This window comes from Sciurus carolinensis, chromosome 14 (assembly GCF_902686445.1).
Source record: "Sciurus carolinensis chromosome 14, mSciCar1.2, whole genome shotgun sequence".
NCBI classification, from domain to species: Eukaryota; Metazoa; Chordata; class Mammalia; order Rodentia; family Sciuridae; genus Sciurus; species Sciurus carolinensis.
The window spans coordinates 71,580,192-71,602,818 of NC_062226.1; the positions used below are offsets into that span (position 1 = coordinate 71,580,192).

Here is a 22,627-nt window from a genome sequence, read left to right on the forward strand (position 1 = left end):
GTTTAATGCCCAGATATCTGCCTTTAGACTTCCATTGTTCATCACTGTGTCTGGGTTAGTGGCTATCAAATAATGATGTTCACAAGTAATACTCTTGCCATGTTATAGTTTATAGTGACTTTTGAGAGTGAGTTTGACTATAAAGTATTTTGGCCAACATGCTTTCTTTTAAAACACATTGTGGTAGAGAAACATTAAATGCAAGTAGAAAACTTAATACCACAAATATAATGAATGAAACCCAAAAGCCCAGTTTTCATTTTACTTATTGTCCAATAACTTCTTTGGAAATGAGTAAATTGATACTCTTTGGCAGGGACATAAAAATTTCAGTTTCAGAAATATTATTTATAGTATATTAGACAAAGTGATTCCTTCCACAGGTTCAAAGACTCAGTGGAACACCTCTTCAGGTTTTGTTTATCCTAGGTCTGTTTTAAATTCATGGAAACAAAGACCTCTCCATTTCACTAGATGGTGTGGATGGACCCAAGAATAAGCAATCTGCTCAAACATAGCTATTTGCACTTGTTTATTGACAGTTTCATTTGGCATAGTAGGTTTGGGTTTGTACTAGGATCTCTGTCAAGAAGTGGTTAAAGACCAACTAATGAGGCTTCTGTAAGCAATGAGCAAAGCAAAATCTTGTTTTGCTGCATGTCATGAAGACTATTCTATTATTTCATGTTACTAGGTGATTGAAGGAACTGGTTATATAGATGGTTGTCATGGATATGCACTGCTCCAACTGGTCCCAAATTATAATAGGATCCAGTAATGTGAAGTTTAGGAATCTCAGGCAAAAGGGTTTGGCTTTGTGAACTGGTAGAAGCCTGTGTGTTGGCATCTGAGACCAACCAAGATGCTCACAATCATGTTTATAGGTTTCAAAGTCCAAGAGGTAGATTTGTTCTTCTAGAATACTACTGCAGTCACACACTCACACACACACAAACACACACACACACACACTTTTTTTTTTTTTTTTTTGCGGTGCCGGGGATTGAACCCAGGGCCTCGTACTTGCGAGGTAAGCACGCTACCAACTGAGCTATCTCCTCAGCCCCCACACACACTTTTTAATTTAAATTATTTCGCTTTGTTTCCAATCTAAGTTATGCTTCTGTGGGACTGACCCAGACTATTGATCCGTGAGCAATGGTTCATATGACTTTAATTCACTCTATTTTGAGATTTAAAGAGACAAATTTAAGGATGCTTCCATTTTGTGTGCGCTTGGTGGTCTGTGCTCAAAATTAGGTTTACTTTGGATTCTGGGACTCTCTGTATACAATCTTCATCCAGCTATTTTTACCTCCTTCCTTGAGAAAATCTTGTTGTAAATAAAGTCAATTGAAATATTGGACCATTATGAGATGCCCCTAACTACTAGAGAAAACAGATAAAGCACCAAATATCCATTAATGGATCAATGAATCATTGAAGAATAGGGAGAAGTTAGTTAATCCCAAATAAATTACTTGATTCCAAATATCTCTAGGATGGGGACACTTGGAATACCTTTGTAGTCTTATCTTGCAATTGTTCACATTCTCTTTATCCCATTTTCTTTCATTCTCTTATTTCCTTGCTTATTTTTGAAGAGATTATAAGGTAAAATTTTGATTCCACCTGAGTAACATTATCAGTCATTTTGAATTGACCAGAAAATATGTCTTCTTCCTGTGAATCCCATGAAATGGAAAGTCCTGAGCAGCTGGCTACAGGTTGGACAGGAAAAGCCTCAGTTCTTTGAGCTATCCATCTACAATGGAAGCTTATCTTAGTCTAAATCCTGCCATATCTACAAACACACAAGAGACGGAGAACACAAGGCCTGGGGGTTAGGTGGTGCGGGTTCAAATCCCAGCTCTTCCAGCCATGTAGCTGTGGCTGGACACTTCAGCTTCTTGGGCCTCTGGTTCTTCAGCTCTCAATTGGGTGATAATGACAACTACCTCAAGAGGGCTGTTGAGCAGATGAATGGGTGGTTGGTGGCACAGGTAAAGTTTTAGCACAGGACCTGGCACACAGCACATGCTCAGTGAGTGCTGACTATTTCTGGGAGAGCTGCCAGAGCTAGATTTTCACAGCCTAGGCATCTGAACCAAGTGCCAAGATTTAAAGCCAAGCTCTGCCTCTTGGAAAGCCTTGCATCTTAGGCAAGTTGCTGATGAGGCAAATATGAGCCATAGGAACTTTTTAAGAGTAGACCATTTTGACCTGCAAAAAATGGCCATTTTCCAGGGTTTGACCAAATCCATAGGTAATAGTATCTGTGCCTCAGTGTCCTTACCCATTAAAAACAGGTGAAGTAATCATATATAGGATTATTATGGGGATTAAATGAGTCAGCATTCATAAAACAAGCAGGGCAGAGTTTGATATATAGAAAGTGCTCTTTAAGTATTTGCTATTATTATTTTTATTGCTCTCATATATCATTACTGCCTGACACAAGCTTTTCTCAAGAACAGCCTGCTTATTAATCCTTCTTTTTGCTTCTGTCAATCAACCTTTCTGTGCTGCCTTCAATCCCCCTTGGCTCCTTCAAAGCTTGGTCTCAATCCATCTGACTGACCCACCCACTCCATTCCTGTTGTCTCTTGGCATTTGTGAATTAACTAAGAACCTGAGGTCGCACTTTAGCTGGCAGCGGCTCCCGTGGATTTTTGAGGGCCTAGAGAAAATACAACATTTCTTCAGTTTTAATTCTGCCTTTTCACGTGATGGTTATTTTGTATCTTTAGAAAATTTCCTTCAGTTATATTTAAAGATAGGATCTCCAATGTTTTCCTTTACATTTTTAAACAAACTTAAAAAATACTAGAGCAATTTTAGGTTTATAGAAAAGTTTGCAAAGATAACACAAAGAATTAACTGTATCTCCCTTGCCCAGTCTTCATTAATAAAGTCTTGAATACTGATTGTATATTTGCCAAAACTAGGAAATTTAGATTCGTGTTACCATTTTACATTATTCATATATATATATATTTTTTTTTGTTTGTTTGTTTGTTTTTGTTTTTTGTTTTTTTGTTTTTTTGTTTTTGTTCTGGGGATCCAACTCAGAAGGCCTAGAACATGCCAGGCAAGCATACCACTGAGCTACATCCCCTGTATGCTACTCTTAACCTGATGCAAATTCCACCAATTTTCCCCTGGTGTCCTTCCTCTCTTCCAAGATCCTTTTCCGGATGCCACAGCACATTCAATCATCATATTTCTTTAGTGGTCTCTGGTTGGGGACAATTTCTCAGTCTTTCTTCCTTCTTCATGACCTAAATACTCTTGAGAAGTGCCAATGGTATCGAATAAAACTTGAATGTGTTTAATTTTTTTTTCTCATGATTAGGCTGGGATTATGAATTTTGGGGGAGAATATCACAAAGGAAAACTGGCTTTTTTATCATATCATATTAGGGGCAAAAGATAGCAGGATGACATCTCACTAGTGGGTTTTTGGTTTGTTTTGGTTTTACTTGTTGCAGCGCTGGGGATGGAACCCAGGGCCTTGTACATGCCAGGCAAGTGCTCTACCACCGAGCTATATCTCCAGCCCCTCACGGTGATGTGAACTTTACTAACTCTGTATCATTTAACAAAATACAATTTTTACATAGAATTCTCACATGCTAAAGTTACCAAGAGACTGTTGCAAGGTAGTAAGTAGCTAGATTCCTGAAACCACAGCATTTTGAAACACTAAACAGGCTTGTACAATTGTTAACTTTAATCAGATCTAACACCTTGTTTTTATAATACATATTTTCTACTGCCTCCTTGAATCTTCTAAAATGAAATATATAGATGGTATAATTTATCTGTACATATAATCGCAGAAAATCAACATATTATCCTAATTTTAATATAAATGAGAAATAAAAGGAAAATTACTCATTATAAAGTAATATGTATCTCAATCTATAAAAGCTCAGGCATGATTATTCTAGAAGCCATCACAAAATGGTCAGATACATATATACATACATATATGAAGGGTTTCCATAAATGGGACATACACAAATGTAGACAGATTTAAGACTCAAATACAATGAGCAGGTTTGTCAGTGGTGAGCTCATTTTCCAAAATGATGAACAACCCTTGGAAAAGTTTCAAACCAAACAAAATACCATCTCCCTTGATTGTTATGTTGGTTTCATTAATGGAAAAATTCATGACTTATTAAGAGCATGCAGAAATATATATTTATAAATGGAGTTAGGCTCAGATAATTATAAACAGGATTCTCTTTTTTAACCTACATAAATATCTACTGGGACACCGAAAAGCTGTGTGGATGGAGAACAATGCTTTATTGTGGGAGCCTACCCACTAAATGCCAGTGGCATCCACTAATCAGGAAGGGCAAACAAAACCCCCTTGAATTTCTAAGATAAAATTCCCAAAATATGGAGGCCATGCTGTCCTGGTAGAGAACACAACTGGCAAAGTCAAGTTCAATCACTTCATTTCAAAGCTAGGAGTGGGGCTGTACTCCATGTAGTCAGCACAGTAGAGCAAAACTGAACCTAGAGAGCCAGGGGTGGTGGTGCATGCCTGTAATGCCAGCTATTCTGGAGATGGAGGCAAGAGGGTCACAAGTTCAAGACCAGTCTAGGCAACTCAGCAAGAACCTGTCTCAAAATAAAAAAATAAGAGGTTCTGGGGAGGTAACTCAGTGGTAAAATACTTAAGTGGCATGTGTGAAGCTCTGGTTTCAATCTGTAGTACTGCAAAAAGATATTAAAAAGTCCACTGGGCTCAGTGGTTCATGCCTATGATCCCAGCGACTTGTGACTCAGGAGGCTGAGGCAGGAGGATTACAAAATTGAGGCCAGCCTCAGCAATTTAGTGACACCCTATTTCAAAATAAAAAGGACTGGGGGGTGTAGCTCAGTGGTAGAGTGCCATTGGGTTCAATCCCCAGTTCTACACACACACACACACACACATACACACACACACACATATGCAACAACAAAACCTCCAAACTGAATTTAGAAGTTATATTTGCCAGTTCCTAATCTGCAAGCTCTGATAATTTTTGAGTCTTCATAAACATCCACTGGGGGCTGGGATGTGGCTAAGTGGCAGAGTGCTTGCCTGGTATGTGCAAGACCAATCACTGCAAAACAAAATGAAACAAACCTGAATTGCTGCTGCAATGCAGATCAAATCATGCAATTCGTCACACACACACACACACACACACACACACATACAATCCCCCATTATCACTATCATCACCTCCACCACCAACTCAGTTCCTGCACGCAACCCTTCATAGATTTCTCAGAGAATGGAGGCAAAATTTAAAATTCTTACTCTGGTCTGAAAGGCCCTGCATGACTTGGCCTTTGTCTATTTCTCCACCTTTATTTTGCACCATTTTCTCCCTCACACTTTCTTCTTTTGCCCTGCTGGCTGCTCCCTGTCACTAGCAGTGGTTACCCTCCTTCCTGCCTCAGGACCTTGGCACAGACGGTTCTTCTCCCTAACCTCCTCTACACTTTGCTTGGCACACTCCTTATTCTGTATAGCTTGGCTTCAAAGTCACTTCCTAGGGGAGCCTTTCTTTGAGTCCCTAATACATCTCCTTGTTGGATGTTTTCATAGCACTCTTGTTTCTTGATCACACACTTACCAGAGCTTATGATTAAGTATTTATTTGTGTGATTCTGGGTTTGCTATCTGACACCTCCATAGGGCTGTGAGCTCCTGAGGACATAGCAGCTTTGTCAGTTTCACTCATTCCCGGCACACAGCATAGTGCCTGGAACAGAGTAGCTTCCAAATATTTGCTGGATCCATGAATGGATGAATAATTGGGTTTGCTGCCCAGAATGACTTTCAGGCTGGCTGGAAGGTGGACATGATGGGGAAAACATAATTATGATTTTTTACAATGAGCAGCAGCATAACATTTTGCTTCTCTTTTGCCTTGAAGAGGGAGAGGCCTGCTATTTGAGATTGCTTGTTTTGGCTTGTTTTCATAGTTTGGTTTTTAAAAGAACACGGTGGAGTAGAGGCGCCTACTCCATTGATGTGTCCAGGGTGAGGAAAGGCTCTTGTATCTGTCTGGAGCTGGCTTTCCTGCTGGAACGGACAGGAATTAACAGCATCTTTGCAAGCTTCAGGTTTACACGACTTAACCCTATAAGTAGCCTTCTACTGTTACTAGCAATGACATCTTGTCTCTTAGAATTATGTCTTTTGTTTTATTCCACCCCCACCCCTTCCATACTCTGGTCTTTGGGTATCATGTTCATTAATTTGGCACCTCTGTACATCACCAGGACTACTATTTATTGTTTTTTTTTTTTTTTTTTTTTCCTTTGAGTACATCACATCCTGATTTCACTGCTGCTTTTACCCTCTTAAAAAAATAATATTCCATTGTGTATATATACCATAGTTTCTTTATTCATGCATCTGTTGAAGGGCATCTAGGTTGGTTCCACAATCTAGCTGTTGTCAACTGAGCCGCTATAAACATTGATGTGGCTGCGTTACTGTAGTATGCTGATTTTAAGTCCCTTCTGGGTATAAACCAAGGAGTGGGATAACTGGGTCAAAAGGTGGGTCCATTCCAAATGCTCCGAGGATTCTCCACACTGCTTTCCAGAGTGGCTGCACCAATTTGCAACTCCATAAAGAAGAATAATATTATGGCATTTGCAAATCAATGGATGGAATTAGAGAATATCATGCTAAGTGAAATAAGCCAATCCCCAAAAACCAAAGGCCAAATGTTTTCCCTGATAAGTAGAGAATGATATATAATGGGGGTTGGGGGGTGGAGAGTGAGAGAAGAATGGAGGAACTTTAGATTACATAGAAGGAAATGAGAGGGAGGGGAGTATGAAAAATGGTGGAATGAGACAGATATCATTACCCTATGTACATGTATGATTACACGAATGGTATGAATCTACATCATGTACAACCATGGAAAAGAAATGATGTACCCCATTTGTGCACAATGAGTCAAAATGCAGTCTGTAAAAAATTAAAAAATAAATAATTTAAAAAAACAATAATATGCATGAACTCCCAAGCTTACTGGGTTTACTGTATTCATGTGGGAAGGAATACTCTTTTTCTTAAGGGTGTTCCTGTGAAGGAGGCACACCAAGGCAGGCCTTCTTCCCGATCCCAATCTGTTACGAATATTGAAGAATGGTTTCAGCAATTTGCCCAATATCACAGAGTTGGTGGAGGTGATGGAACTAGGATTCAAAGTGTCTGGCTCCAGGTTCTGTCCTGGGCTGTCCCTGTCCTACTAACACAAACCATTCATAATTGGGTTCTCCGCCCACACCAGGCCCTCCATAAATATGAATTGCTATGGGAAACTTCTCTGCAAGGTTTTGTTCCCTGAGCTATACTTTTTAGTTGCCTCTTCCCCATCATAATTTCCTGACTCATCTGTGAGCCGTCTATTATCTACAAAGACTACATTCTTGTTGGCAATACCAGAACGTTCAGTTTGGATGATGGATGCCATGTGCACACTTGTAGAGACAGGCGAGTCTCCTCTTGGGAGGTGCAATGTTTGCTTCATGCTAGTGTCTCTTTCATCCATGAGGAGTGTTTCTCAGAGGATCCAAGGTGTCACTCTCCCAGTGCCAAGGCAACCCTTCTGGGAGGCCACAGTTTGGCTCCAAACTGGAGGTCTCTACCTTGCTGATTGTGGAAGCCACTGACTTCTGGGAGATTCTGCTTTCTCCTGACAGTTAGCAGGATGGCAGAGTGCTGTTTCCTAATGGTTGCAGTTATGGCTCCAGTTCTTATACCTTGTCCCTCGTTTATAATTAAGCCACACATTTCAACACAGGGATTCCACCATGTCATGTTATCCCACCTTGAGCTGCTTTCAATCCTAAACTCCAGCCACACTGGCATTTCACTGAACATGTCTAGGTCACTCCTTCCCACAACACTTCCACGTGATTTTTGCCCTTGCCATTCCCTCTGTCTGGAATGTTCTTTTCCCACCTCTTGGCACACTAGTTTTGTCATTCACATTTTTCAACTTAGCGTTCTCTCTTCAAGGCCTTTTTTGGTCCATCCTACATAAAATGGTACTCCTAACTCCTCATCCCAGTGGATCTATTTTCTCCATGGAACTTAATACCACAAGGCATCTCACTTGTTTGTTAACTTATGGTCTGTCTTCCTCTTGCTCCTCAGTAGAATGAAACTCCCATGAAGAGATTCCTGCAGCCTCGAGTTTACCACTTTCCAGTGTTGAGTAAGGCACCTGATCGTGATTGACAGGTACATAAATGCATGATATGATCCAGTCACTGCAGAGAGGTGCAGGGGAAGAAACAGGACTCTGGAAGAAATTAAGGTCATGGTCTTAGGTGCTAGATAACCTGGGGTCCATTTCAACCTCTGATACTCTGTGACTTGTGCCTTTGGAAAATTATTTAACCTCTGCTCTTTTTTGTGTGTGTGTGTTGTTGTTACTTTTTTGTTTTTGTTTTGGTACTGGGGATTGAACCCAGGGACACTTTACCACTGAGCTACATCCCCAGCCCTTTTTATCATATGAGATAGGATCTCACTAAGTTGCTGAGGCTGGCATGGAACTAGTGCACCTCCTGCCTCAGCCTTCCTAGTTGCTGGGATCACAGATGTGCACCCCCATGGCTGGCATTACCTCTGTTCTTTATAGCAGGAGAGTAGCAATATATCATGTGCCTGGTCCAGAGCCAGTCAGTGTAGTAGGATCTCAACCAGCATCAATTGACTTTCCTTTCCCTACAAATGTCAAAGAAATCCACGAATCCCATGACACTGCCTAACACACTTGATGGGGAACACAGAACTCAGACATCCATATATTCAGTATAATCTGCTTAAGCACAACTGCTGCACACTTTGCAAAAAACGGTGACATTTTTGACATTTGGTTATTTCATGTAGACTCCTGATAGAGTTTATAATCTTAAATTCACTGAAAGAATTGAGTCTTTTAGTGCAAGACCTGCTTGATAGGGGTGTTCCTACCTTTATATATTCAATTATTTTCTGTATAATAGAACCACATGCACCTTACATCGTTCCTTCGATAGTTGAACATTATGTTCCTCGGGTGGCATAAGTGACTTTGAAGTACTTGTCAGCGACTGGCTTTCCTGTACAGAGAGGTGACCATTCAGCTCACAGTGGCATTTTACTTCTGAAGCCCTTGTTCAGAATATTAAAAAGGGCATGAGACAGACTTCATTCCTTTGCTTCAAGAACTGTGCTTTTGCAAAGCTGGACCCCATGGTCTACTTGGGAGGCTCCTGTGCATTTTTAAGCGCTGTTTTGAATTTGATCCAGTGGTGTTAAGTTGACCAGTCAATATAAGTAGTAATTCTGATCATAGAAAGTGGGATTATCCTCATTTTAAGTGATGCACTGGGTTGACTAAACTGGACAGCTCCATCCGGGCTTTTGAGATCATCCCAACTCCTTTTTCTGTTGGCACTTGAAGGTGCTTTTCTACCAAACACAAATCGCCTGGTTTTTCTCAGATACAAACTTGGGAAGGGAAGCGTTGAGGTCACCTAGACTTCACTGGGATTGAGAGTACTTGTGAATTCTGATTGATGGGCTAAAGTCTCTGGGTTCTTCTCATTTCTTCAAGGCAATGATTTATTCTACCCCAAACTAGGGCCCAAATGCAGGAGGCAGGACCTATTGGTGTTTTCCAAGAGTGGTTCATCATGTTGACCAGTCAGACACCGTAACAGTGGGATGTCTTAAATCAGTCTTTGATCCACAAATAAAGAGGTGAGTGGATCAGAGGGAGATGCCAGGATAGTAACAGGGCCGGCAGCGCTCTGCCTGGCTGGGGTTTGTCAGGACGTGGGGACTCCCCCCCCCCACATTTCTTTATTAGTGCATGATAGTTGTACATAATGATGGGGTTTGTTGTTACACCTTCAAACACACACACGATACAACAATATAATTTGACCAATATCACTCCCCAGTACTTCTCCCCTCCCTCCCTCCCTTGATGTGGGGACTTTTTAGATTAGTCTTGTAGGATTTTCCAGACGTTGGGGCAACTACATTACACCATTTTTCTTTGAAAAGCAACAGTGAAAAAGTTGCATTTTGGATTCTGTTTCTTTTCTTTTTCTCTTTCTGTTTGCAGTACTAGGAATTGAACCCAGAGGTGCTCTACCACTGCGCTACATCCCTGGCCCCTTTATATTATTTCGAGACAGGGTCTCACCAAATTTCCCAGGCTGCCTTTGCAATTGTGATCCTCCTGCCTCAGCCTCCCCAGAGGCTGGAATCACAGGCGTGTACCACTCTACCCGGCTGAATTTTGGGTTCACATAATTCAGGCTTTCTCAACCTCAGCACTACTGACATTCTGGGTTGTAATTCTTTGTTTGGAGAGCTATCCTGTGCACTGAACCATGCTGAGCCTTAGGCCTCTCCTGTAGATGCCAGGGCCACTCTCCAAGTTGTGACAACCAAAAGTAGTTCCAGGCAAGGTCAAATGTCCCTTTGCTGGATGGGGGTGGGGGTGGGCACAGTTGTCCCTGATAAAGGACCACTGAGGTGGAGCTTCACTGTGGGAGGTTATGAGCCTCATTAGTAGAAGCAATGGTAGAAATTTGTGTTGCTGGGGACTGAACCCAGGGCCTTGCACATGCTAGGCAAGTGCTCTACCACTGAGCTACACACCAGTCCCTGGGAGATTATTCTGGGGTCACAAGAGAGCCTCTTTGAATGTAACCCATCTTCTCTTGGCTGTCCTGGGGACTTCTTGATCTCTGAGTTTCCTGGGGAATAGATCTGATTACTTGCAGGCAGGTGAAACAAGAACTAATAATAAAACAGGAAATGGTGAGAAAGAGAGGAACATGGATGACTGACTCTTCTTTTCTGCTTTCTACCTCTGTCCAGAAGGGCAGAGATGGGGTGTCCGGGAAGAGAAATCTGGCTGAACTGGAGAAGCTGCAACTGGGAAGCCCAGTATCTGAAGACGGAACTGGGGCTGGGGGCAGGGGTTGGGGAACTTCAAGTAACCCTGATATTTAAATTCAGGCATCAGCAGTTTGCTTGAGGCAGCACCCAAGAGGGTGTTTGGAGGCAAGTCAGGTGTTTGCTTGGGCCCTTGGCAAAAACCAAAATGTACGCAGTCGTTTTTGCCACCACCTCTGTTTTCTAAGCCTTCCCACCTTCTGCCTCTCTTTCCCTGCCGGGCAGACACAGTCCCCTCCTGCTGCCCTCTGGCTGCTCAAAGTCCACCTCATCCAGGCTGAGCCATCTGCTGCTGTGTTACCTGCCCCCATTCCACAGTCCTTCCCTGAATGCTGATTTCAGCTGTTGTGAGGGTTAAGAGTAAAGAGGCAAATCCTTCACACTGAGGGCAGAAGAGTCAGCAGGTTTGACTGATGGAGGAGATGTTCAGACTACTAAGAGAGAAGCTTGGTACTCCTCTTTTAGGAGATACTTTGGATGGAACAAAGGGCTTTCGCATGGCATATCTAGTTTCCCTGAACAAGCATCCTGGTTGTGTATTTTCCAGCTGCAATCTCCCCACTCCTCAATCACATGTATGAATTCAATAAATAAGAGATATCGCCGGGAAAGAGACCACACAAGGTGAGCTGTGAAACAATCCAAATTCCTTAATCTGGCATATAAACCCTTGACAACAATCTACCTTTCTAAGCTTTTCTCCATTCATTCACCCAATAATAGTGGAAAAGATGGACACAGATCCTGGACCAAACTCCCCTCTCCCCATATTGTCCAATGAGATACACACACGAAACCAGACAAAACAACATGGTGCAGTGTGTTAGCCCAGGGTAGGTACAGGAGGCTCGGGAGAATCTTGTGCATGTAACTAACCTGGAGGTTAGTTTCTGAGTGGTCCTGGGAGGACATCTCTACTCTCTCCAGCCCCACCTGCCTATCTCTACCTGGCATGCTCTGTCATCCCTCTTTGGCTTTGGACAGGACAGCCCTTCTCTTTAGAATGGCTTCTCATTATCTGTCTGACAAATTCATACCCTTTCAGATCCAGCATGACTGTTACTTCCAAGAGAATTTCTCTGACCATTCTTTGCTCTCCACTGCTTTTCTTTTTGCCATGTCCCCTCTGTCTTATCAACGAAATGTGCTCTTTCTTGCAAGTCTTTATACATCCCCTCTATGGAAATATATATCACACCAATTTGTAATGATTCATTTATGTGTCAATCTTTCCCATGAAACTTGCCTCAAAGAGGAAGTAAAGAAGTGTTTCTCGTTTTAACGCCCAACCGCCAGCATAGGACCTGACACACACAAGTACTTAGTAAATATCACTGAATTATGAACCTGATGAACACATTCAGACTATTGATGGCAGAAGCGTCCTGGAGTCTTTCTCGTAATTCTACATACATTATACATACAGAAGAGTCCATAAAATAAAATATGGCCATCGAGTACAAAATGAAAACCCACATAACCACATCCCAGGTCAAGAAATAGCCAGCCTCTCTATTCCTAATTCATCAGTGAATGTCATTGACTTGAATTGAGGATGTCACTAAGATGAAGATGCCAAACTCTGTATTTGACCCGAAGTTATTGGGGTCTTCTTCCAAGCAAAGGCTCATCTTGAACCTGATATTCTTTTTTTTTTTGGCGGTGCTGGGGATCGAACCCAGGGCCTTGTGCTTGCAAGGCAAGCACTCTACCGACTGCGCTATCTCCCCAGCCCTTTGAACCTGATATTCTTGATACCAAATATCCTGCTAAAAGTCAAGCAGTTCAGTTGAACATCACTTGGCCAACATGATCTGAAATCTAGCTGCAGGAAGCTATTCGCTCCACTGAACAGTATCTTGCAAAAGACCTCAAGCACCTTCCTTCCCTTATATATTGAGATTGCAGACTCTTTTGGACTCTGTCACATTTGAGGAAAAACAATTCATATGTGAGCCTTGCTGGGATTATCTGCTAATAGTTAACTTGTGTGCAGATCAGTCTATTTGTTGACGGCTGTTAGTACAGATCAGTTAAACTCTTGCCAGGTTATTCAGAAGGGGTGTACTCAGCTCTGCTTTCAGTGGAAATCAACCATCTGCCTCGCTGCATTTGGTCAGAACATTGTGCCTTTGGAAAGGCGGTGGTTACAGGATGCATGACAACCAGCTCCGGTGTGGCACAGTGCGGAGCTGGCAGGACTCACTGCCGGGGTCTCACTTGATCCCACTGCTGGGCTCACATAGTCCTCTCTTTCCTCTTCTGCTGCCCTCAACAGCCGAGCGCCATCCTCCCGCCCTCCCTCTCTTTCTCCCTTACCACTTTTCCTCATCTGCCCTTCTTCCTTAGCTGTCCAACAATTCACCTCTATGCATACACTCGCAAGATGGCTTGTTCAATGGATATTTCTTGAACCTGACTTTAATTTTCTTAAATACAAGTTCGACTAAATTCCCTTTAATTTTACTTTCCCTTACTCCTTCATCCCATGCATGGGTACCATGCATCCATGCTCATGTCCTTTAATTTAAGCCACATTTTAAGTTCCTTTATAACAAACTTAACCCCTTTTTGTTGTCTCCAATGACATTTCAGGCACTTTGGCTTTTCTAGTCCTTTTATAAGTAGTCACTGAAGGTTTTTTATTTGATTGATAGTTAAAAGCAGATAACATCATTCTTCTTCTATGTTTTGCTTCAAGGAGTTCATTCACACACCAGCTATTTTCTGAGCACCTACTTTGTGCCAAATACAGTTTGAGAGGCTGAGGATAAAGCAGTGAACAAAATAAATGCAGTTCTTCTCTCATGAAGCTGGCAGTCAAAGGGAGTTTTATATTCTAGAACAGAAGTGTCCAATAATGATGCCCACTAGAGACAGGCAACTATTTAAATTCAAATCTCAATTAATTAAAAATTCAGTTTTCATTCATGACATCCACATTTCAAGCACCAAATAGCCCTGGGTGACTGCTAGCTATGGTATTGGACAGCACAGATCTCAACCAGCTCCATCACAGGAGAATCTGGATAGGGCTATGATGGAGGAATTTGCCAGAACTATCCCCAATCTGTGAGTCTAAGTTCCATGGAGCCATACTGTGAGATGATCTATGGTGACACCAGATCATAATCACTTCACATACAATTCTCCCTTTGAAACATGGAGATTGTGTTCAGTACGCCTGGTACCTACAGGCTTATTTTTATTTGAGCATCCTGTTTTTATTTACAAGATGGTTAAATTAGAGGGGTGAGAAAAGTTTTTGAAATATAGTTGGCCCTCCACTTCTGTGGGCCTCGTGTTAGCGAACTAAACCAACTATAGAAGGAAAATCAGTGAAAAAAATCTGCATCTGTACTAAACCTGCATAAGCCTTTTTTCTTATTATTTCCTCAACCATACAGTATAACTGTTTATGTAGCATTTACATTGTTTTAGGCATTGTTTAAGTAACCTAGAGATGATTTAAAGAATACAGGAGGAGGTACATAAGTTATTTGAGGTACTACTCCATTTTACATAAGGAACTTGAGCATGTGTGGATCGTAGGATCCACTGTGGTAAGGGTCAGGGCCCTGAAACCAATCCCTCGTGGCTACCAAGGAGGATTGAAGTCATTCATTTTCCCTTCCCATTTTTCAAGCAAGAAGAGTCTCTGTACCCACCATTCCAGGGAAAGGAAGGTTATAGGGCAGAACCCCGAAGTAGCCTGTGAGTCTCTGCCTGCTTTTGTACAGGTTCTCAGGGACCTGGGACTGTGTGTAGAAGGGACGACAGAGAGGAAGATTCAGAGCGTAGATTAAAATCACCTTGCAGGAGCAGGGCGAGAATAGAGAAGAGAGAAACTGAGCTTCCACATGCACGCATGTGAGGGTGTGCGAAAGTGAAGCCAGCTCACACATGCTTGGGGCTCAGGCTGTGTGGTCCTGGCAGTTTTGCCCTGTTCTGTTTCGTTCTGTTCTGTTCTGTTCTTCTAGCAGCATCCCTGAGAGAAAAGGGCTGAGATACGGGCCTGAGAAAAGTCCTCGTAACTCCACTGGAACTGAAGCATCGTGGCAACTGGGATGAGGGCCATTTCAGCAGCTGTCGCATGGACAGATGCTCAACAACTGCATCCCAAGCATGATCCACCCTCAGGGAAGGCTGAGAGGGGAGTCTGAGTTGGTGATCTTCCCCCAGCTTAGCAGGTTGGGTGTTCACGTTAGAAATAAATGAAATTCTAATTTAAAAAGTTGATTTTCTGGCAGCCTCTGCATTTGTGTTCTGGAGCCATACCCAATCCATAAGCCGTGTGGTTTCCTTCTATGCACACTGACTGAACAGGAATAGACATCATCTTCTCCTTTGGCCTATTTTCTTTGAGTTGGTAGAATAACACTTTTCTTGGGAAGAAAAAGCACAAAGCAGTGTCATCTTATGTGTTTGGAGAAAACTTGAAATAGTTAGGAAATTGGTTCCATTCTGGTTTCACATTTTCCTCAACGGAACTACATGGGAATGAAGCCAATGCAGTAACATGATTGGGTGGCTTAGCTCAGGGGCCAGCACACTGCAGTCTGTGGGACAAATCTGGCCTGCCTCCTGTTTTTGTAAATAAAGTTTTATTGGCACACAGCCACACCCATTAGTTTACTTACTGTCTATGACTGCTTTTGTGGTACAAAGGCAACACTGCCTAGCTACAACAGAGACCATATGGCCCTGCAATAGCATAGCATCTGGTCCTTTGTAGAACAAGTTTGCTGACACCTGGCCTAGATTGGAAACTCCTTCAAGACAAGGACCATGTCTAAGGATATTCCTATTTCCTCACAGACCCTGCTGGGTGCAGAGCAGGAATTTGAGAAATGTAGTGGAATAAAAGATGCTAAGGCTAGCTGGGTGTGGTGGCACATGCCTGCAATCCCAGTGGCATGGGAGGCTGAGGCAGAAGGATGACAAGTTCAAAGCTAGCCTCAGCAAATTAGCAAGGAGCCAAGCAACTCAGTGAGACTCTGTCTCTAAATAAAATACAAAATAGACTGGGGAATGTGGCTCAGTAGTTGAGTGCTCCTGAATTCAATGCCCAGTACCAAAAAAAAAAAAAAAAAAAAAAAAAAAAAGTGCTAAGGTGTTATTAGGTCTCCAGCAACTTAATGCTATAGCTTAGAAGTGGTTTATCCCCCAGAGGCTCATGTGTTAGCGGTTTAGTCCCTTGTGTGGTGATGTTGATATGGTAGAACCTTTAAGAGAAGCCCAGGTGAAGGTAATTCATTGGGGCACCACCCTCAGAGGGATTAATGCTGAGTCTTGTGGAGTTGGCTTTTATAAAATGAATGAGCTGGGCCCCTCCTCAGTCTCTTGCTTCTTGTCTTTCTACATGATATTTTCTGCATGTGTTCCTGCCACTGTGATGCCATCCACCATGAGGCCCTCACCAGAGTCAAGCAGATATCAACACCATGCTCTTGAATCTCTGGAACTGTTAGCTTAATAAACCTCTTTTCTTTATAAACTATCTAGTCTCAGGCATCTTGATATAGCAACACAAAACCAGGATTAAGACAAGTAAAGAGAGAGAATTTTATCTTGTCATCTTGTTAATGCACATAACTTTATCAGTCATCTGCTTTATATATAATCTGGGGCTTCCTACTCCGTACTGCAAGGAGCCTCCAATGTGAGTGATTTCAGGTTGAACCTGAGGAGACTTGGAGCCTGAGTGCCTATCTCAGGTTGGTTTCTTCAAGAAGCAACCCTAAGCAAAGTATTCAAATGAAAGAGATTTGTTAAGGAAATGCTCCAAAGAGAAACTGGGTAGAAATTGGACAAGCAGAAAAAAAAAATCAAAAAAAAAGGTGCAATTTCAGATGAAGTCTGAGCCTTAGCCTTTCCCATGGGGACCTCCAGAGTAGGAAGTACACTTTACATTCAGGAAGGTATTCTGCTGTCCTGAAGGTTGTCATTTTTTCCACTTAAACAAGAGTCAAGGAAACCAGGCTTTTATGCTTCCTCCCTAACAGGCAGGAAGAGAGTGTGAAATGCCCCAGGGCCATGGAAGCTCTCAGGCCTCCTTAGACTCTCTGGATGGTGAAGAGGCTCCAAGGGCCCCAGGGTATTATTGAGGTCACAGGTGAGTCTAGCATTCAAGCACATAGAAACTGGAGGGTGGGTGCAAAACTTTGGTAAAGGGGGATGGGAGGTGTCTGGTCAGAACACAAAGTGTATCTGCCACAACACCAGCTGGAGTCTATGCTTACTCCATGTGACCTGAGATTACATTCCATTTTGAATTATCCATGCCACTTCTACAGTATAGATCCTCCATTGGATGGCAGAATCTTCTTCCTCCTCTCTCTCTCTCTTTTTTTTTTTCCCATCCTCTTTTCCCTCAAAAGTAAATTATTTCCCTGGGGGAAACAAAAAAGTGAGCTCTTTTTTTTTGTTGTTGGGGGGAATTTTCTTTTTTATGATTACAAAGATGGAATTTTCAAAATTCTCTTTGAGAATATAAGATTTCTCCTGTAACACCCCTGGGGGAAATAAATCCCACAAGTTCTCCGTAGCACGGTATTATGTGGCTCGTCATTTTAAGTCTAACATGTTCATACTTCAAAGAAGTCTGGGCGGAAGTGCACTCAGGGGTGGGGCCCCAGGTTGTGCTCACTACATCCACAGAGATGAACTTGGGGCATTCAGACTTCAAGCACATTCGCTTTTGTCTTTCCAGAGTGGAGAGTTCTCATACTCAGATTGCAGATTTTCATTCATTCCTTGATGAGTTCGGCTGCTCTCCTCTTGCTCAGTGTATCTATGTCCTCCTGGAGGGGCAGTGACTAGGTTTGTCTGTGGTGTCCCAGGCACAGATATGCCACAGCTTCGGGTTAGGTAAAGATAGCCCCTGTGTTTTGTTTTTAACACTACTGTTGATGATAAAGTGTTTGACAACATTTTGGATTGAGTTACATTCCATGCAGGTGTCTTTAGACTTTAAGCTATAGTGAGTACCTTTCCTTACCTGGAGCCAAGGAATATGGCCAGAGTATGGAATACTGGTTATTTATTTATTTTGGTACTGGGGATCGAATCCAGGGGAGCTTAACCACATCCCCAGCCCTTTGAAAATATTTTTATTAGAGACAGGGTCTCGTTGAGTTGCTAAGTGCCTCACTAAGTTGCTGAGGCTGGCTTTGAACTTGCTATCCTCCTGCTTCAGCCTTCTGTGCTGCTGGGATTACAAATGTGCACCAACAAACCCAGTGGAATACTAGTATCTTTTTTTTTTTGTAGATGGATGCAATATCTTTATTTTATTTACTTAATTTTTTTTAATGTGGTACTGAGGATGGAACCCAGAGCCTCACACAGGCAGGTCAAGAGCTCTGCCACTGAGCTACAGTCCCAGCCCAATTAGTGTCTTTTAAATAATTAATTTTATCCAGAATATTTTCTTAGTAAACCCTATCTGCTGACACACACACTAGTTTTTCTAAAGTCCCTCTCTGTGGGTTTAGTATTTAGTGCTGCCATGGACTTCAGATTATTCTTCTCCTAATCTCGTGGACTCCTTCCGCCCTGTTTCAGATCGCTTTAGCACATGTTAAAGAGGATAAGTTCCAACATAGTTTTTAAGGAAACCTACTGACTTGTCTATTCAGAGAGATAGACATTTTTCATGTCTTTTTTTTCCCCCTAGTGTTGCTAAGTTAGCTCCTCATAGATGACAAAGACCTCCCAACATCCAGATGGGAGCTCAACTTTTCTCCCCGAGCACAATTTTTGGGGGAAGTGGTTTAGAGCTTTTTTGAGAAAGTTTCAAGATTTTAAATATGTCACATCTGCTGATGCTTCATGTTCTACAGGATTACCTAGACTGCGTTGGAGTATTCATGGCAGAGTAGGAAAAGAACAGGTTTTGCAAAGGGTCAGGCAAACAGGCGGGATCAGAAGTGCTCTGTTGAAGGTAGAGTGACAGTAAGGGACTGAAAATGTCACAATGGGCCAGCACTAAATTTAATGATAGGCAAGGTAATAGCAAGTCTAGAGAAGGCTAAAGAAAAACGGAATAGTCCATGGTGACACTGAATTCATTTTTGTGGAAGGTGACAAATGATGCTTCTCTGGCATCGCAGGTCACTGCTGGTTTCAAAAGGAGAGCCTCCTTTGAGATGGAGACTTCCCCAGACCTTTGGGGAGATTCACCTTCAGGGTCTGGTTACTCCTCACCATTATACAAAGCTTCTGGTTCCATCTTCTCAAGGCTAGGTATCATTAACCTTGTATGTTACTACTCTTCCAGTCTTTGCCTGCCTCAGAATTCCGGAGAAGCTGGGCACAGTGGTGCACACTTGTAATCCCAGCAACTGGGGAGGCTGAGTCAGGAAGATGGCCAGTTTGAGGCCAGCCTTAGCAATGTAGCAAGACTCTATCTCAAAATTAAATACATAAGTAAAAAGGTCTGGGGATGTATCTCCTCAGTGGTAGCTCAGTGGTAGAGCATTTACCTCTTCTGTGCAAGGCCCTGGCTTCAATTCTCAGTTCTGCAAACAAAAACAAAAACAAAGCCACAAGATTCCTCTCCACATTACTCCCGCCACACTCCTCCCTATCATCCTCTCTTCCTGCACATTTCTCTTCCTCCAGTCACCTTCCTCTCTTCTTTGATATTTTCCTCATGTGAAGCTGGGCTTTGTGAATATTCCCATCATGGTTCCTTTCCCTCCCCATTTCTAGGTGCCTTTTGGAACCCCTCAACATTGGGCGAAACTCCCCTTGATTTCCATACATTCATGAGTCCACTTTCCCGTTTTCTTGACTCAATTAAGTTTCCTTTGCAGAAAGGAAGGGACACAGGCCACTGGGGTTTCAGAGGTACTAGCTGTGTTCTCCTCTTGCTCTTCACCTCTTCCCAACCACTGCTTCTCGTTCTTGTGCAAAAAGATCCTAGAGTTTCTGGTCATCCTGATCACAGTCCTCCTGTCGTCCTCTCCTGTCTTGCTACGGACAACTTCAACATCTGTACTGGCACATACAGAAGAACCTAGCTTTGAGATGCTTGACCTCGATTCCAACTTATCATAGAAACCACTTTTTTCACCATCCCTTGACCTTGTAATTATTCTAAATGACTCCACTTCTTAATTCTGAAATTACCCTACTTTTTGTTTTGTTTTTGGTACCAGGAATTGAACCCAGGGGCACTTAACCACCAAACCACATCCCCAGCCCTTTTATATGTTATTTAGAGACAAGGTCTCACTGAGTTACTTAGAGCCTTGCTACATTTCTGAGACTGGCTTTGAACTCGTGAGCCTCCTGCCTCAGCCTCCCGAGTCACTGGGATTATAGTTGTGAGGCATTGGGCCCAGCTAAAATTAGCCTACTTAATGGTAAGTGCCAATTTATCACTCTTTGGCCACATCTTAGTATCACAATCTTGGGATCCTTAGTTCTCAATGTGCTTGTGGCTCAGGCTAGATATCCGGTCATATGATCATTGTTTTTCCTTCTAGGCTCTTACCAGTGTTATACCTTTTTTTTTTTTTCTTTTTCTTTTTTTTTTCAGTGTTGTACCTTTACTTTCTTTTCCCTCTACCTAATATATAACCTAACCAAGCAAACAGGTGACCTCAACAATCTTAAGGTATGTGCCAAGTTGGTGACATCTCTCTTTTTCCCTAGTAGCGTTACAAGTCATCACAGTTCTTTTGAAAACTCGTCTTCATTGACACTTTCTCTGCCCCTCCTCCCCTGCCCAATAAATACAACACCTTCCTTCCTCCTCCCTAGTAAATGCATTTGTCTTGATGTTCATGTACTCTTAAATCACTGTGATGGGTTCTTGCACTCAATACTGAAATGAAAATTCTTGGCAAAAAGTCACTGGTGGTTTCCTAAAGGTCTAATTGAATGGATTCTTCTAAATATTCAACTCATTGAACATTTTTTCTCTTGTATTTGATGTTGTTCGTTACTCTGTTCTCAGTGTTCTGCTCAGGCCTCCTTGTCTCTCTCTACTTATCTGCCCTGGTGGGCTCATCTGTCTTAGCTTTCACGATAGTTACATTCTTGATCCCCAATTCTGGTTCACCAGTCCAACTATTTCTACTGAGCTCTAGAGTTCTATGTACGAAAGAGCCTTCTTCATGGTTTTCCTGGAATTCCACAGGAACCTCAAACTCAATCCAACCCCAATGGGACAAACTCCCACCATGAGTCCTTCTCCCAGGTTCTTCATTTCAGTTAATGACACTGACTTTTAGAATGAACCAGAAGTCTTGGAGTGACCCCCGGCTCCTCCATTTTAAATCTTCTTCCACCTCCCCAGAGCCACCTTCAACACCATCTGATTTCTTCCCAGATCCTGATGATGTTACCTTCCTCAAGTCTCATGCTGCCCGTGTTCTTCATTCCAGCCACTATTGCATTACAATGTCCCCTCATTTCTCACTTCCCATCACAACCCCTCTTGAGGACCTTCCACAGTTTTGCTTGAGAGTTCTGATTAAAACGCATGTCTGATCATGGCACTACCCTCAGCACAGAGTCCCCCATGATCTGCTCTCCTGCCCCTCTCCTCAGATCCTTTATCCTGCCTCCTGCCTCTTGCCTCTCACCCTGCAGTCAGCCATGCTGCATTGTTTGCTGTTCCTGGAACTTTCCATATTAAGTCTTAGTTTGAAATGCCATTCTTCTTTCTTCACACCCCCTGCTCCCATCTGCCTTGAGAACATCTGCTCATATTTCAAAGTTCTACTTAGTCTTTCTTTTCTTTGCAAGGTCCCCTCTCTCTCTCTCTTTCTCTCTCTCTCTCTCTCTCTCTCTTCTTAAATTAAGACATTTATTTATTTATTTGTTCTAATTAGTGATATATGACAGTAGAATGTATTTTGACATACATATATGGAGTAAAACTTCTCATTCTTCTGGTCGTACACGATGTAGAATTACATTGGTCATGTCATATATGTACATAGGATAGTAATGTCTGATTCATTCTACTATCTTTCCTATTCCCATTCCATCTCCTTTCCCTTCATTTCTTTTTCCTATTCCAAAGTACTTCTATTCTTCCCTACCCACCCCTGCTGCACCCCCCACTTTTGTGAATTAGCATCGCATATCAGAGAAAACATTTGGTCTTTCATTTTTTGGGGATGGCTTATTTCACTTAGCATGATATTCTCCAGTTATATCCATTTACCAGCAAATGCCATAATTTTGTTCTTCTTTATGGCTGAGTAATATTCTACTGTATATATATGCCACATTTTCTTTATCCATTCATCTGTTGAAGGGCACTTAGGTTGGTTCCATAGTTTAGCTATTGTGAATTGAGCTGCTATAAACATTGATGTGACTGCTTTGAAGCACATATACTAAAATTGAAATGATACAGAGAAGATTAGCATGGCCCCCGAGCAAGGTCCTATCTCTATTGATATTTATGTATTTGTTCTAACTTGCTATACATGACAGTAGAATGTATTTTGACATACATTTATGGAGTATAACTTCTCATTCTCATCCCAGGTAAATCTGACTGCCTTCTTCTTTGGAACCCATTTCTACACATATATTATCAATGTCTTTCCTGAGATGTAGACACCTTGGAGAAAGTATCTCTGTAATGTGTATCTC

General features: G+C 42.2%; 1 protein-coding gene and 1 non-coding gene across 18 annotated transcripts in view; one reads left to right on the forward strand and one right to left on the reverse strand.

Moving 5' to 3' along the window:
- The window catches only part of Trpm3 (transient receptor potential cation channel subfamily M member 3), a 522,169-nt gene that overhangs the window by 30,733 nt on the left and 468,809 nt on the right, over nucleotides 1-22,627 (reverse strand). The window lies entirely within an intron of this gene.
- LOC124965097 (U6 spliceosomal RNA) lies at nucleotides 22,343-22,444 on the forward strand. Its single transcript, XR_007105101.1, has one exon. It is a non-coding gene; the product is annotated as a U6 spliceosomal RNA (small nuclear RNA).